Source organism: Camellia sinensis, chromosome 12, assembly GCF_055761805.1.
Source record: "Camellia sinensis isolate YWXY chromosome 12, ASM5576180v1, whole genome shotgun sequence".
NCBI lineage: Eukaryota > Viridiplantae > Streptophyta > Magnoliopsida > Ericales > Theaceae > Camellia > Camellia sinensis.
This window is the reverse complement of record NC_138972.1, coordinates 149,313,160-149,329,553: the sequence shown is the minus strand read 5'-3', so window position 1 is coordinate 149,329,553 and position 16,394 is coordinate 149,313,160. Positions and strand designations below refer to the sequence as shown.

General features: G+C 37.5%; 1 long non-coding RNA gene across 1 annotated transcript; it reads left to right on the top strand.

Annotated features, from left to right (window-relative positions):
- The first annotated feature begins 14,392 nt into the window (after nt 1–14,392).
- On the top strand, nt 14,393–15,336 carry LOC145804300 (uncharacterized). The gene is made up of 2 exons (XR_014345931.1): nt 14,393–14,563; nt 15,199–15,336. It is a non-coding gene; the product is annotated as an uncharacterized LOC145804300 (long non-coding RNA).
- The last annotated feature ends 1,058 nt before the right edge of the window (nt 15,337–16,394 follow it).

Genomic DNA, 16,394 nt, shown 5'->3' with positions numbered 1-16,394 from the left:
TTTTTGTGAGGCACCGTTTGGGAATATAGTTTAGGAGTTTTTTTTTGAGGGATGCATCAATAAATCCCAAATTAATAATTTATACATTGTTTAGTCTTAAAAGTTTTCTTATAGACTGAAAGGTCCTATTACAATGTTTCAAACATCAGATTAATGTTTCGAACATTAGATTTCGAACATCAGATTAGTGTTTCGAACATTAGATTGATGTGCAAATGGGACTAAATGGTGCATAAGAAAACTTTTAGGACTAAATGGTTCAACTTTTCAGAAACTAAGACTTATGGATAAATTTTCCCTTTTTTTTTTATTATTATTTTAGTCATAAAAGATAAAATAAATTATTTTAATTATAATAAATAAAACATCACATTAAGTTCATAATCATTACATTCTTTTCTTACAAAAAAAGTTAAAAAATCAAAAAAATCATTTCCAAATTAAGCTTTTTAACCCAAACTAAAATAGCTTAAAAAACCAAAAAATCAAAAAACCAACTCACTTCCCAAACAACACCTAAATGGATATAGCTTCATTTGGGAAGCAAAAGTTTGTGTTTTTTTGGTTATTTTAGTTAAAAAATAAAATAAATTGTTTAACTTAATGAGACAAAATATCATATCCAACTCATAATCATTATATTTTTTCTCTTATAAAAAAATTAAAAATCAATTTCAAACAAAATTTTTTAATTTCAAAATAAGATAATTAAAAAAATTAAAAAACAAACTCACTTCCTAAACAAAAGCTATGTAAATAAGTTATTTTAACATATTTGTTAAGAAACATTAACATCTGTAACATATCTGTAAACAACAATGATTCATCCCCCTTTTCCTCCCACCCCCTTTGATCCCCTCTCTCTCTCATTGGTTACATTTTCTTTTTCTTTTTCTTTTTTTTCCTGCTCCTCCAATCACCACCCGTCACGTGACAAAGGAGGTGAGGGGGTGACCCCCAAAAAGGGGTCCCAAGCATTACTCATCTGTAAAAACTTTCACCCTACATCATAATCGAAAGCTCCACGTGCCCAGACGCTAAAGGACAGTATGGGCTTGTTTGGTTTGATTTTGGGAGATGAGTTTGGGAGATAAAAAGTACGAAAAGTTGTTTGGTTTGATTTTTTTGGAAAGATGTTTTAAAAAATTATTTTGAGAGAGAGTTTTGAAAAAAGTGATTGATTTGATGTGTATGAGAGAGAGATTTGTTTGGAAAACTTGTTTGGTTTACAAGTTTTGGAAAAAAATTTTGAGAAAATTTGTTTGGTTTGAGTTTTTCTAAAAACTCATTTGTAGAGAAATTTTCCCAAAAATTTTTGGGAAATTCAAACCAAACGAACCCTATGTTTTCTAAAAAACAGAAAGTGCTCAATTGAGAGGTACGTGACCACGGGCTGCGACTGGGGGCTGCAAGTTTGGGAGTGTTGGTGGTTACTTGAGATTAAACCCACTTTGGATATATGGGGGTATGGATGCGCATTTTTTGCTCACCCGCCCGTATGTTTTTTCTTAAATAAAAATTCACTCTCAAATCTATACAATAAGGAAAGAGGTTCATTTATGCTTGAAGACGGATGCTCACTGTAACGATCATATCGCGTATAGTGATTAATATTTAATTAGTTAAAAAAATTTAAAATTTAATTGTTATAAAAATTTAAATTTTTAGACAACTAATTAATTTATTAAAAATAATATTAATAGTGATTATTAAACTATTAAATTATAATGTTATAATATTAATAGCATCATAATTAATACTAATATTAAATTCTTTTAAATAAATTTTTTTGTCTTGCTGTGATTAAATTTCTGTATCAAAATACAGTTGTGAAACTAAATGAGTTAAATAAATAGTAACTGAATTAATCAGAGGGTGGGGAGCAAAATATCTAGTGGCTAGGTTATATATATTTATTTTAAAAAAAAATCAAATCAAATCAAAATTTATTTTGAGAAGAGAAAGTCAGCCCAAACATGCCAAACACGCCTTTGCTTGCTGTCAATCTATGCTCACATGCATAGATGGCCAATCGCAAGACCTTGCCAAAGCAGCCACAATATGTAGCAATTGTAAGCTACCCTATTAGGTGGTATTTCCTAAGCCCAAAAAGAGAAATAAAGTAAAACGGAAGTGATAATAATAATAATAATAATAATAATAATAATAATAAATTTGGCCTCAAACTCCTACATTTAGGAGCATTCTTTAACAGTCCCTTGCACACACATACGTAACTAAGCAAACAAGAAGGAGAGAGGGAGAGAAAGCAAGAGAGGAAGGAGAGAAGAGAGGAGTAGAAGGGCTCAATACTTAGAGAATTTTTTTACTTCATTCAGGTAAAGAAATACTCAACCCTACCCTTCCTTAGATGTTTTCTTAAACCTACACATTAGAAATATGCAAAAGTGTGTATTGATAATACACAAATGCTCAATGCATGTTACATTTGGATAAAATGATAATCTTATAATTATGTGATTTCTGTCCTTTTCACAAATCTGGGTTAAGTGGTTTAGCTAATGATCTTGCTCTTTATGTGATCAAGTATCCTCCATTGTTGAATCAATCTCACATGTTTATGAATTTATGTTTACTCTTCATCAATATTAATTTTTGTTATCACTAATAAAAGTAAATGTGAAGGATTAGAGTTTCACATGGAAATAATAGTAAGAAACATTTTTTTTGTCTTGCATGTGATTCATGGTGGACACAAAGTGTGTTTTTCGCAAAACTAATAAACTTCTAGCAAAAACAGATTTTAATCCGTTTTGAATAAACCCTAAACAAACTCATGCCTCATGAGAACATTTTCATAAAATTCGAAACTACTAGAGTTAGTTTAACATGTTTTCATGACATTAGAATATTGAAAAAAATTATTTGACAACGTTTTCATGGCCTGAATATATTTTTAATCTCATTGCTGTTTGGAGGCAGCAACAACGCTGACTTTACCAGGTCACCGTTTATTCTACAAAATGAATTTTCAAGTGATTCAAATTAGAAAAGTTAGATTTTTAAGTTACCTTTCAAACGCCGGTAGTTTCATAATTTTTTTCTAATTATTGAGAGAGAAACACCAATTTTTCCAAAAGATGACAGAATCTGTCCAGTTTTCTTATAAAAATCATTTGACCATCTTCGTCTGGTTTTCAGCCTTCACACTCTTCTGAAAATATGTTCTAAACTCAAAAATTTAGCAAACTGTTCTGACCATGACTATTTTTAACACCGTTTGAGGCCCCTTTTTATTTTTCAAACCCGGATCACCTGTGCTGGAGGTGAATGTAACTCACTGTCCCAGCAAACCAATTTTCTTCCAAAAATTATTCCTCCATTTTAAAATCGTTTTTAGCCCTAGTATTCTTCTCGAAATATTTTCCTAACTCGATGAACTAGCACCAGTTAAAATATTATAATGATTGAACATCGTTTGGTATGGGTTTCATATTTTTGTTTTTGACCATATAGTGCTGAAAGGAGAAGTATGTGAATTCTTAAGAAATCTTGTGATGACTCCTAAGACACTCTATCACATTTATTTTGGTTGCCATATATGATTGTGTTGTGCTATATAAATATTATATCACTGTGATTCTCGAACTAAAACTCACACATGCATAAAAATGTGAATTCAACGAAGTAAAGAAACACGAAATTGAACCGATGATACATTAAAAATTTAAAAGTGATGGGAGCGAGCCTGGTTTAGAATCTTGCGCAATGAGTTGCGAACCCTAACATGGCACGGGAAGGTATTTCGGCTTTTATCGATGTAGGCGATATAAGGTTGGTGGTGCAGGTGTCACAACATAGACCATTCCCTTGGGGCAGACCGTGATGTCACGACTCGGGTACGTAACCCTAATGCGTGGGCATCATTGATAGTTACAGCAAGTAACATTTGAATATTTGACCAAGGGGGAGTCAGAATTGCTCGTGGCCATTGCTTAGCGGTTGAGTGAAAATAGTGCTCCGCGGGGAGTTACTTAAATTTATCTGATAAACTAAATCTGTGGGAATTTAAAAAAAAAAAACGTGCATTTTCCTTATGATGAATCACTATTTCCGTTCGCCATTTTATTTATTTATCTATTGTTATTATTTTAATTGTTGGCATTCCTGTCATGCTTATTAAATGCTATATGTTATTCTGTTACAACGCATTATTCATTAATTGTAAGTATTATTATCGGAGTGGGTATTTTTGGGTTGTAGTATATTACTGAGCTCGTCGCTCATTGGCATTCTCGTTGCCCTGGCGTTTTATGCCAGGTACCGAAGAAAACGAAGGAAACACCAAGGCCTTGCAAGGTGACATTCAGCTTTGGTTAGCTTGAAGAGTCTCCAAATTCCACAAACCATTTCCTATATTTCCTAGTTTTCTCTAGTTTTTCTTTCGTAGTTGTTCTTTTTTTTTTTTGTGTACCGAGACTAATTTTAAGTTTTATTAGAATTGTAATTTGAAAACTTCAAATTTTGGGTTGTTAATTAATGGATATTAGTGATGTTTGGTGGCAACATTGATTTTAAGTTCTAAATCTTATTATGATGTCCTAAAAATTTGGGGCGTCACAATTGCCAATTATTCCAATTTAATCTGGGTTTTACGAAAATTATGGAGGTTGATTCATTTATGGTTCTATTAAGTACTTATTTTGGAATTAGAAATTAAGAAGTTGAATCAATTTAATCTTAATTACGGACCCATTTGGAAGTTTAATTAAATATTTGATTCAGTTTAGTAAAATTGAGATTTGATTAATTGGATCCTAATTGGAGTTAATCAAGTTAATTAAATTATGAAGATTGAGAATTGTAATTATTACGAATTAAATTTATTTATGAGGTGTTCAATTTGAATATGTAATTTAAGCGACGAAAATTTGGAGCCTTTTTGGGAGTTTGATTAAAATCTGATTTAGATTAATAAATTTAAATGTAATTAATTGGACTCTAAAGGAAGTTAATTAGACTAATTAATTTATGTGGGATTTGTGTTTGGGCTAATTAAGATTAATTAAAATTAAATGATGTCCAATTAAATTAAATGTGAATGATATATTAATTTACCTTTAATAAATTATATATATTACAAAGGAATGTTGGTGTGTTAAGTCTAAGGCAACAAATATATATGTACATCATCAAGTCTTGTGTGGGTGGAAAAAAAAAAAAAAAAAAACAGAGCATGGCTGAGAGAGACTAAGAGGGAGGGAAAAAAAGGGAAGAAGAAAGCCTGGTGAGATATCAAAACTTAAGCTAAAAATTATGAAAAATTCATCCTAAGGTAATGTAGACAACCCATTTTTGATCGTCCTCGAGACTTGGTTGTGCTTGCAGGTACACACAACAACTAGTTCGATTGCTCGCTGAGTACTCGACTGTCGCGGCGAAACATCACCGGTTCGAGCTTCCCGGACCCTGTATCCTTTCTGCTATTTTTTTTGGACCTTGACTAGGTCTTGTCAGAGTGGACCCTGTGGTGCACTGCCGGCCATGTACTTGTTCCTGCCGGCCATCAATGAGCCACTGCCGGCCATTGCTGATGGCCGGCACCCCCCCTATCTCATCTAGTTTTCCTCTAGTCTTTTGAGCCAGCTGGATTTTCATTTGCTCCCCTCCATACATGTGTATGGAGGGACGAAGCCCTTTCAAGAAGCTTTGCCTTTTCATCCTTCTATATAAAGAGGATGTCATCCTCTTTGACAGAGGTTCTGAGTTTTTGAAGAGCAAAAACTCCCTTTCTCTCTATATTGTTTGTGTTTAATGCTTTGAAGTTGGATTTCCTTGCATTTTTACACTACAACACATAGAGATACACCACCACCATTGAACCAAGATTCTTGGGAGATCTTCTTGAGGTCTGAAAGCAAGCTTCCACCCCCTAAAATTACTGGTTTCGATTCAAGGGTGAGCATTTTCCCCTTTTTTGCACTTTCTTGCACCTTGCTTTATCCCTCTTTGCATATTGATTTAGGCTTTTCTTATAACTGGAAAAAGTCTTTTTTTTAAGTGATTTTTAAGTTTGGTTAAGGTCATTTTGCTGTTTAGGGTGTGTAGCCCCCTTGCATGCTTTGTTTGGCTTTGTTTTAAGCCATATCTTAAGGCCTCCGAACTAGCCTTGGTTTGGCCTTCCTACCACTAAAATCCAAGGATTTCAGTGGTAGAGGTGTGGTTTTTAGGTCCTAAATTAGAGGGGGTAGTCCCCTCTCTTTGTGTTTCTCTTTACTTGCATTTTTGGCCTTCCAGAGGACCATCCCTCTATGCATTTTTAAGGCTTGGTCCAGGCCTTTTTTTGTGACTTCTAGGACCTGGCTTGGCCCTGTCCAAGGCTGGTTTGGTCATGTCTTGCTTGCATCTAGCATGTGTGGTGTAACTCCATTTATAGCTCATCAAAGTAGCATGTGTGCATAGTCTTTGTTAAGTCCATTTCAGTTCATTTTTGGTGATGTTTTACCATGCCATGAATCTGTATTGGGCTGGTTTTGTCACTTCATACTTGCATGATGCACTTGTAATGTAAATCCCCTAAACTAGCTTCATATGCTCCATGCCATGCCATGTCATTTTAGCTTGTTTGTGTAGACACCCCATTTTTGACCAACCTTAAGACTCAGACGTCACCGATTGAGCACTTGGTGATGTTGCATAATGTACTCGTTCAGAAGTTTCAGAGTCGCGGCCGTGAGCCCTGCCTCCGGACTTCCAAACCCTCTTCTGTGCCTTGCCTCGGTTTGCGAACCAAACTTGTTTTTCTCTGTTTCTTTTCCTGAGGGGAGGGAGAGGTCCCGTAGACCATCTCTCAGTGGTCGTGGGCTACATTTTGTGGCCATAGGCCATTTTGCCCATTTCGGAGTCCGGTTTCTGGTTTTTCGGGACCGTTGGCCGTGTGCCTCGGTTCGGGACCGCCTAACCATCTCCGTTTGTTCTGATTTTTGGCAGACATCTTATTTTCTCCCTTTTAAGGGACACTGGGGTCTGAGAGACCCACTTCGTGGCCGAACGCCACTTTCTGTGCTCGGCAGCCCATTTTCGGGACCCCGAACTGCGTGTTTTGGCCCCCGAGCATTCGTTTGGCATCGGTTTTCGTTCATTTTTGGCAGGTACCTCTGTTTCATCACCGGGAAGGTCACTGAAGGGTGGGAGGCCAGCAATTGTTTCAACAACCAGTTTTTGCTCCTCCGGCGCCCTCCGACGCCCGTTTTTCTCACTTCCGAGCTAGTGTTGAACACCCTTGGGCCATTTTCTTCAAACCCAAACCACATATTTGTGATATACACACATGGGAGGACCCTAAAAGTTCATGGCCGGCCACTAATGTTTCTTGACCCTTTTGAACCCCTCATTCCGAGCCAATGTTGAACACCTTGGAGCCATTTTCTTCAAACCCAAACCACATATTTGTGTTGTACACACATGGGAGGACCCTAAAAGTTTATGGCCGGCCATTAATTCCATTTGAACCTTTTGAACCCCTCCTCAAAATGGCTTGTTCTCTCTCCTGTTTTAGAGTTTCCGAATTCGAACCACAGGATTGTGAAGAGGAGACCTGGGAGACCACCATTATGTGGTGGCCGGCCACTAAAGCCACTTGGCCTTTTTGACCCTTGGCCGGCCGGCTAGGGGGGGTGGCCGGCAGACCACCTACAACAAAAATACTTGGCCGGCCATATTCCTTGCAGTGCACACTTTACAGCTGTACAGCTGTTTCCCCCAGAAAATATCTATATCCGGGGGATATTTTGTGGGGGAACAAGAGGCTCATTTTGGCTCCACTTTTGGCCTAGAGTCTTCTCTCCCTCTCTTGCATTTTTTTCTAGCCTCCCAACTCAAGAAAGAGGGTTAGAAGGATTGGTTGGAGCATATACATACATATCACCCCATTTCCTTCAAGTTTTGGGCTCCATTTCTTCATCATCTTCAAGCTCTACCATCACTACCCCATTTCAGCAGCAAGGGGAGGAACTCCAGCAGCTTAGAGTCATCAAAGTTGGTCCAAGAAGCAACAAAAGCATTGGTCTTCAAGGGTGAGTAGCATTTCCCCCTTTTTGGTCCATTTCTTGCACCTTTTGTAAGCCATACATTCTTATTGATTTGAGCTCTGACCAAAACTGAAAAGGTCATTTTTTTGAGCTCATTTTCTTGTTTCATTAAGGCTCGACCCGGTTTGAGCCCTCCATATTGCACTTGCTTCAATATCCTCATTGAATGTCATTTTCTTGCATGCTTTGGCAGCCTATCATGCTTCTGTTTTTGGTCTTTTTACAGGCCTAGAAATAGTCTTATTTTGACCTTCTTAACATGTTTCATTAAGGGTCTTTGGCTGTTTGATGAATATTTTGCATACTTTGTGTTATAGCCACTTTTGAGCCTCATTTTGCATTGCATTTCTAGCATGTTTGTATACTGTTTTGGAGTTTTTACAGTTCTGTAAATAGTCATATTTTTGGTCCCTCTTCAATGTTGTAGAAGGGAATTTTTCAGTTTGGGCTTTGCATATACCACTTGCCTCTTTGGCCACCTTTTGGCCCTTTTTCTTGCATGGGAGTGCAGCCATACCTGTGTTTGTTTTTGGGGTTTTTATAGTTCTGGAAAACATCATATTTTGGGCCCCTCTTCAACTTTGTTGAAGGGCCCTAACCTATTTGGAGTTAGAAGCTATGAGTTGCTTCATAATCTCGTGTTTAGGGCCATTTTTGCATGCCATTGTTGCCCTATCTTTGCTTGCTGTTTGGCCATGATTTGTACTGTAAAAATGCTTAGTTTGAGGCTGCCTTGCTTCTGTCTTTTCATTTCATGTACCAATTATGCATGCTTTGTATAGCTGTAGTTCATTCTACGTGCCTAATTTTGCATTTCGGGAGAGATCCCATGCATCGGGTGTGTTTTCGCCTCAGCCATTTTTGCCATATTGCATTGCATATGCCATTACCACGGTTTGCGTGCCCGTGTGCACACACTTCGAGGCACTTCATTTTCATCTATCAGCCTCTTATGTGAGTGTGGCTGAGGCTCTCTCATGTTAGTATAAGTCCATGTTGCATTCTATATGCCATTTTAGCCATAATGCATTGCGTATGCCATTGCCTCAGTTTGCGTGCCCGTGTGCACGCATTTCGAGGCACTTCATTTTCATCCATCGGCCTCTTATGTGAGTGTGGCTGAGGCTCTCTCATGTTAGTATAAGTCCATGTTGCATTCTATATGCCATTTCCATGCCATTGCATTGCGTATGTCATCGCCTCGGTTTGCGTGCCCGTGTGCACGCATTTCGAGGCACTTCATTTTCATCCATCGGCCTCTTATGTGAGCGTGGCTGAGGCTCTCTCATGTTAGTGTAAGCCCTTATCACATTTCCATGTCATTTAGATCGCATTTTGTCATTTCCTCGGTTTGCGTGCCCTTGTGCACGCATTTCGAGACATCTCATTTTCATAGCATTGTGCATGCTAGGCTGTATCTTAGTTGCATTCATGCATATCATGCATATTGCATCATGTCCGGAATAGGAGTTAGCCTGGGCACGAGAAACGAGGTACGTTTCGTACTCCGAGTGACGGAACGTGTCTCAATTCCCAGTCACCGACACTCCGGATCATCCATGATGGAGTTAGGTCTTGTTGTGTTTTCATGTGCATTCATCCCATATTAAATTGTGCAATTCGACTCCTCGGCCACCATGCCTCGATATGCGTGATTGGTGGCACGAGGATCGAGGTATGCATATATTTGTGAAAATATATTGCTATGCCCCTTTCCTGCTCTCTGTTGCAGCAAAATGAAGAATCAGCAAACTTTTCGGGGCTTGGCACGCATTTCAAGAAAAGGTGTAAACAGAGGCTAATTGGGGCATCCCGGTGGATTTCCGCGCAAGGCAGCCCAGACATGCATCATTCATCAGAAGCAAGGCAGTCCCTGGCTTGCATGCCAGTTTTACAGTTTTCTTATTTAATTTGTTAATTAATTAGGAATTTGTATATTATTTGGACTGTAATATTCTTTTATTTGGGACTGTATTATTTATTCGGACCCTCTGCGCGAGGGCACAACTGTAATAAGTGTGCGTGTGTGTGTTGTATGTCTTCCAACCCCACGTCTTTCTCCCTTTTATTTATTCGCTTATGATGGTTAGATTAGGGCATATTTCAATTAGCATACAGTATGATAACATGTTTGCATCATTCATCTGTTTTTGCATGCACCAGGCTCGGCGCACCATACTAACTGCATTGTACTTTCAATTCCAAAGTGAATACATGTTAGTTGTAGCATTTCATATGCCATGTTTAGAATAGCCGAGCCTGCTATAGTTTGCATTTTTGCATGTGTTGCATTAGGCATTTCTGTATATTTAGGATCATGCATGATTTCTAATAAACTTCTTTTTTTAGCTTGGAGTACTCGGTGAGTTTTATGCTTTAGCATCCTTGCATGTGTGTGAGTGAATGCCATGAATAGCATGCTTACCATGAGGCTAATTGCTTATATGATATAACTGCCTGAATGCCTGTGGGTGAAGGTTGGGTTGTTTGGATTGGGACAATTCATCAAATATTTGTTTTAAGCCCACTAGATAGTGGCAAAACCATCTTTTCTAAGCCCACCCGAGGGTGGCAAAATCTGCATCTTTAAGCCTACTTGCGAGTAGCAAACCATCTTTCAAAAACAAACATGAAATGTTTTGTTCCAATTCAGGCGATCCAGTCTATACTTGTATGCTGTGCGCATCACATAGTAATCTAGGTTAATAACCGGAATAAGAACTCACAATGTTTACAAAAATAGATATCATGGTTAGTAGAGGCCGATCTTTGATCGGGCGAGCGGGGGTGCTCACGAAGTGACCTTCCCCAATCGTACCCAAGTTCCCGAGCCGAGGCAACTTTGGTGATGACGGACACGTGGCCTTTGGCACCGAGTCAGGGTTTCCTAAATTTCCCATTAAAAAAACATTTAGGTGGCGACTCTGTATCTGGCAAAGCAGTCCATGTTTGGCACTTCTTTCAAAAAAATCTGTTTTTCTCAAAACGATTTGCCGGATTTGGACTCTTTGGTTCAGACTTAGAACCGTGACACGAATCGAGTCCGAGCTGTAGTGAGGTCCCCCGCGGGCTTGTTACAGTTTGGTTTACATTTCAGCATGTATTTGGTTATCATTTGGCATGTTATGACCCTATACATAGTTGGTTTGATCATCCTTTGCATGCTCCATATAGGTGTAGAACAAATCTTGTTTACTAGCCCTTTGTGCATGATGTTTTGACTCATCATACTAGCATATTTTGGCTTCGCTCAAACATGATTTTATGCTTATTTTGAAGTGTTCTAGGACTGTTTTGGGCTGCCATGACCATATCACTCATGCTTTGTATAGCTATAGTGTAAATGCTTAGGCTAGTCTTGGGTTTTGAGGCCCCTATTATGCCATACATGTGATGTTTGCATGCCTTGCCCTCATTCCACATGCTATTTCAGTCCATGAAATGTTGTTGTTCACTTGCATTTGACATGCCTTGAATGCTTTGTATAGCTTGTGCTTTATGCTTCAAGAATGGATTTTTGTGCATGCCACTTAGCCTAAGCCTTTGGCTCATCATTTCAGTACATTTTGGGTCCTAATATACCATGATGTAACTTTATTTTTGGTTGTCCAAGTCATGCCATGATTGGTTCTCATAGGTGTAGTGCATTGCCTCTTTTGTAGCCTTGCATGTCCTATGTTTTAGCATTGTATGCTAGCTTGCTTTGGCTTACTTCCATGCATGTTTTAGTCTCATATAGTATGTACTAGGACTGTTTCGGGTTGCCCTTGCCATATCCTTCATGCTTCGAATAGCTATAGTGTAATTGGCCTTGCAAGCTTCGTGTTTCGGTGATTCACGCATGCTATCCTTGAGCTATTTAAATGATTTTGCATCATTTATCATCTCATTTCAATGCATATAGTGTTGTTACACTTGCACATTTGTCACTTCTTAGGCACTTTTGAGAGTTGCCCTTTTAGGCCCCTTTGTTGAACCTTTCGCATTTTGCATGCTTGAGTGTGTTGTGTGGCTTAATTCATCGCTTTGGCTCCTGATTTGGACCTAGTTGAGAGCCGTCCATCTTTGGTGTAAGCCCATCTTACCATGTTGTCGCATGCTTGTTTCATTTCGTATGTTGTCGCATACTTGTTTAGCTTTGCATACCTTGCATGCTCACATGTTTATGTTGCATTTTGTCATGTTGTCCAAGGTCGTCACCTCCCATTATGCTTATATGCTTGTTGCATGCTTGGGTTAGTTGCATGTTTGCACATTTAGGTCATGTTGCATGTTTTCCATGTTTATGTGTTGCATTGCTTGGATTAAGTGTTAATCCGAGCACGAGGAACGAGGGGCGTTTTATACTTCAAGTGATGGAACGTGTCTCAATTCTCGGTCGTTAAAGCTCTTGATGATTCATGTTAGAGTTCTAGGCTTTACTTGTTTTATTTGTGCATTCATTTTCATATTGATTTGCACAAGTTGGATCTTTGGCCATCATGCATCGGGATGCGTGATTGATGGTCGTGGATCCAACTAGGCCTCTCCCTTGATGTTTTGAGGTGATTTGGAGTGCCATGGTGCGTACATGTTCTTGGGAAACCCTCCATTTTCTCTATTTTTTGTTTCGTTGCAGTTTGGTGTCACAGCACACCAATGGCCGGCAGCCTGCCACTGATGGCCGGCAGTATGCCACCCTTGGCCAGCAATGGACCATCTTTGGCCGGAAGATCTCCTTTCCTGGCCGGCAGGCCACTGGTGACTACCCCTGCAGTGTTTTGGTAAGGTCCAGCCGCAAGCACTGGAAGACACCCTGCAAACAGAGCCTCTAAAGAGCAACCGGAAGGCCTTCCAAAGCGAGGAACCGAAGCGAGCATGCATGCCTCCCTTCTTCAAACAGAGCTGGAATAGCACCGTTTACTACTTTCCCACCGTGAATTTTATGCCTTATACTCTTAGTATAATATTTCTCACTCTGCCATGATCTTATAGTTTTTTACCACTTTCAGGTGGCATGTCGGGACCAGCGTCTGGAGTAGGCACAAAGCACTTTTATTGATGTATTTTTTTTATGTAAAAATCGGCCTTTTTGGTCAATACCTTTTGTAATAAAAATAGAAGCTCCAATGATTATTTTAGTAGCCTTATTTAAATATTTCTTCCGCTTGCGTTTATTAAATTGTTTAAAGATTTGGCCGGAGGTAACCTCGGTTACTGGCCATCACGATGCCTAACCCTTGGGTACGGGGAGCGGGTCGTGACAAATGGTATCAGAGCAATGGTTTATAAAATTAAAAATCATCATTGGAGCATAGGACACACGCACATTTAAGAAGTGGGATAACGGGTAATTAATACCGAATTATTATATTTTTTTCGTCGATTTAATTATATTATAATTTTATATGATTACATATATAATAATTTTTTTTTTTGTGTGCTTAATTTGTAAAGGATATTAGATATAATTTATATTTGTAAAAGAAGGACAAGAAATGAAAGGTGTCGGGCTCAAGCATTTACCAAAATTATAATATAATTAAATACATATAATTTTCAGTTCAGTATTGAAAAAAAAAATTTATTTTGATGTTTTTAAAAGTGGGTTCAAATTATAAAGATACTAATTTTGAAATTATTTCCAATCAATGAAAAGTTTATCTCAAATTTTTTTCAACTCTCACATATGATTCTGTCATTGTGGTCTCATTTTCTTTCCATTTATTTATTTTTATCATGAATAATACGAGTGAAAAGTTTTTTAAGTCACCCATTATTTCTCATTTTGGTCCAAACTAATTTTTGACAAGTAAACAGTGAGTAATTTTTGGTAAAGTTTTTTTTTTGAGGTACTATTTTCTATCAAATTAATCATCTAATATATATTTATCAGAGTGCGCAGCGGATAGCTTACATATAACAAATTTCGAGGACGAAATTTTAAAAGGAGGAAAGATTGTAACAACCCAGATTTTTCATTATTATGTAGAATTTATACTAATATTATTTAATCTCAGTTAAGAATATATATAATTTATTATATATTATTATGTGTAATTTTGTAAAATAATATAATTATTAAAAGTTTAGGGGTCAAAATATAAATAATAATAATATAGATAATATAAATAATAATAATAATGGGTGTGGAAGTAAAATAAATAATTAATTTTATGTTGGTAAATAATAAAGTGTAATTTAATTAAAAATTAAATTATTTATATAATTATATTAAAATATTGAGTCAAAGAGTAATTATCTTAAATATCTATTAAGGATAAGAACGAATCTATATAATTATTACTGAATCTGCCACGTAGTGCCTTTTCCCCCCTATAAATACGGAGGCGCCTGGGGGAGAAAACGGCAGGTTTATAGGCGCCTGGGGGAGAAAACGGCAGGAAGAAAGAAAAAGAAAGGAAGAGAGAAAGAAAAGAAAAGGAAAGAAAAGAGAGGAAAGGAAGGAAAGAATAGTGGAAGCTAAAAGGGTCTTTGATGGTGAAAATAAAGAGTAATGTATTAAAGTTAAGGTGAGTTATATTATACTTTGAGTCTCCAAAACGTATTTTATGTATGTTTTGACTTACCAAAATCTATTTTATAAAAGCTATATTTTATTAGTATATTAATAAAAGTTATATTTTATAAAGGTTTCAGTTACGTAGATTATTTTATGAACCCTATTTGCTTAAAAAGAAACCCATGGATGTGTTTGTTTTACTCTTAAAGAATATTTGGCTATGACCTTATATGAAAATATGTTTTGTAAGTACCACCACGGGAGTCCCATGCCTTGGGGGACTTAAATAACCATTGGCTTAGTGAGTCCCATGCCTTGGGGGACTTAACTAACCATTGGCTTAGTGAGTCTCATGCCTTGGGAGACTTAAATAACCATTGGCTTAGTGATTGACCACTTTGTGGTCCAGTGTTTGTCGTGGATCCATCGACCAGTGTAGTGCTTGGCACTTAGTGATGTACCGTGGTTATGGTTGTATAGTGATTTTCATATTATATGATCTGAAGTATATATCAAATGATTTTCGTATTATATGTATCAAGCTCTTTTGGCCTAACTAATTATCCATGGTGAATTTTATGCCTTATACTCTTAGTATAATATTTCTCACTCTGCCATGAGCTTATAGTTTTTTACCACTTTCAGGTGGCATGTCGGGACCAGCGTCTGGAGTAGGCACAAAGCACTTTTATTGATGTATTTTTTTTATGTAAAAATCGGCCTTTTTGGTCAATACCTTTTGTAATAAAAATAGAAGCTCCAATGATTATTTTAGTACCCTTATTTAAATATTTCTTCCGCTTGCGTTTATTAAATTGTTTAAAGATTTGGCCAGAGGTAACCTTGGTTACTGGCCATCACGATGCCTAACCCTTGGGTACGGGGAGCGGGTCGTGACACGCGCGAGTGAGGAAAGTCTCGCTTGAGCGTGAAAATCGAGCTCCCAGAAGTTTTTCAAATTTTACAGTCCGCTCGAGCGACCAAAGTGGCGCTCGAGCGAAGACCCTATTTTTAGCATATTTTGAAAAATCGCATTTAATTCACATTTTTATTCTCATCTCTTTCCAAAGCATTCTAGACATGTTTTATGGCTCTATAAGGATTAATAAGTTAACAATCAATATTAATTAGTTGATTAAAGAATAAGTCATTAACTTAGTGATACTTGATTAAGAAGCCAAGTGAGGAATTAGTTTATTCAGAAAAGAATGATTTAGTAATGAAAGGATATGTGAAATAAGAATCTGATTCATTTAACTAAAGGAAGAATACACGTAGTAGAATCTCGGACTACTTGGGTAGAAAAAGACAAGAAAAGTCAAGCTTTATCAAAGAATTGATATTGTGTTTCGATGTGTATATGTTATGTGTTTGTGTAGGTCACGCGCTATTGTCTGCCTGATTTGTGATCTGTCTGATCTGTTTTTTAGCAAAGGCCCTCGCCCAGGGGACATAATACTGTGGCTTATGGTCATGAGGCCCTAGCCTGGGGATTAATACTGTGGCCCAGGCCCTCACCCAGGGGAAATAATATCGTGGCCTAGGCCCTTGCCCGGGGGAAACAATACCGTGGCACAGGCCCTCGCCCGGGAGAAACAATACCGTGGCCCACATATGAAATATGTTACCCGGTATCGGAGGTTCCATTATGGAACTTGATATGCTTAACCAACATGATATGCTACGCTAAAGGAAGTACCACACATTATTTGAATATGAATATGAATATGACTCTATTTCTTATACGAATATGAACAGGAACATGACTATGCTTCTGATTTGATAAGAGATGTGAAATCTGATTCTAAATTCGATATGGACATCATTCATTAAAACCTTTT